This window comes from Lissotriton helveticus, chromosome 5_1 (assembly GCF_964261635.1).
Source record: "Lissotriton helveticus chromosome 5_1, aLisHel1.1, whole genome shotgun sequence".
NCBI lineage: Eukaryota > Metazoa > Chordata > Amphibia > Caudata > Salamandridae > Lissotriton > Lissotriton helveticus.
Window position 1 is genome coordinate 254,454,512 of NC_136065.1, and position 1,582 is coordinate 254,456,093.

The 1,582-nt window shown below is 59.1% G+C and overlaps 1 non-coding gene across 1 annotated transcript; it reads left to right on the plus strand.

Annotated features, from left to right (window-relative positions):
* The first annotated feature begins 130 nt into the window (after positions 1–130).
* On the plus strand, positions 131–284 carry LOC144756844 (5.8S ribosomal RNA). The gene has a single exon (XR_013595349.1). It is a non-coding gene; the product is annotated as a 5.8S ribosomal RNA (ribosomal RNA).
* The last annotated feature ends 1,298 nt before the right edge of the window (positions 285–1,582 follow it).

The window sequence follows — 1,582 nt, forward strand, 5'->3', positions numbered from 1 at the left end:
TCCCAGAGGGGAAGCCTTGAACGGGGCGCCCGGGCCGTCTGGCCGCGCGGGCGGCAGGATGGACGGCGTCGCCTTCCTCCCGCCTCTCCTGCTCCGGCAGGTGGGCGAACGTTTTGGAAAAGTTGCCTGTGACTCTTGGCGGTGGATCACTCGGCTCGCGCGTCGATGAAGAACGCAACTAGCTGCGAGAATTAGTGTGAATTGCAGGACACATTGATCATCGACACTTCGAATGCACCTTGCGGCCCCGGGTTCCTCCCGGGGCTACGCCTGTCTGAGGGTCGCTCGATCGTCAATCGCCCCGGGGCTTCCCCGGGACGCGGCTGGGGACGTCGCAGGGTTAGCTCCGCTTCCCCTTCGTCCCCCCACAAGTCCAGACCCCCCCGATCGCTCGTGGCAGGGTCCCTCGCCAGGTCCTGCCATGGAGGTACGCCGCCGGCGCGTCTGGCCCCCGGCCTGGCTAGGGTTCGATAGCTGGGACCGGGCCCGGGGCTTGAGCTCCGTCCGTCCGGGCCTGGGGTGCGTGAGCCCCCCGTCCTGCAAGCCGTCAGAGGGTCTGGGCGCTGGGGACGGGGCTCCACCGGGGCCCGGGGAGGCTCTCCCCGGCCTGGCTAAGGTTTGGTAGCTGGGACCGGGCCCGGGGCTTGAGCTCCGTCCGTCCGGGCCAGGGGTGCGTGAGCCCCCCGTCCTGCAAGCCGCCAGAGGGTCTGGGCGCTGGGGACGGGGCTCCACCGGGGCCCGGGGAGGCTCTCCCCGGCCTGGCTAGGGTTACGGAAGCTTGGACCGGGCCCGGGGAGCAGGTGTGGCTGGCATCATCCACTACGCTGTCAACGCGTAGTTTTCCGCCCACCCCTAATTATTATTACTTACCAAGCTACTTACCAAACAAGCATTAGCAAAACCAATCACTCTCGCCTTTGGGACATATTGGCTTTTCCAAAGGTTTCAGTGATGCTGTGTAGCATGGCAAAAGAGGAAAAAAATTTTTTTTTACACAGCCAAAGTTTGCTGTACAATCCATCAGAGTATGCACAGCATCACCGCATGGTAAAGCAGCAGCTTACCCTGGCAGCAGCTACACAATGTCATCTCTGTGCAAGGGTGTATTCTCTGGAGTGATACAGCTGGTTGGCTCTTGTCTGGAAAAGTGTGCCACCATGTGATTTACTGTTCTGGTTCAAAGGGTTTACCGGAACACAAGGCCCTGACAGCATGAAGCTCTGCATTCCTTACTGGAACAAAGCACTGCATAATCAAAATTGATAAAAGGTGAATGCAGTAGCGGCTGGTATCGGGGCAAAGTGGCGGGCAGGGGCGAGGGGGATACCAGGGATGTACAACGAAATATATATATATTTTTTTTAAACATAACTTACCTGCATCCAAGCTCTGATCTGGCTCCGTGCTCTACTGGCACAGGCTCCCAGAATCCCCCACGGCCAATCCTAACGCTGCATGAATTTAGCACCAGAATTGGCCTGAGCACTGTAGATTTGCGATCCCAGGTAGACTGCGGGTCTGTGCCTGCTCTCTCCAACCAAGCAATGCAGCTTGAGTTGGAAAGAGCTTCAGTGCGCATGAA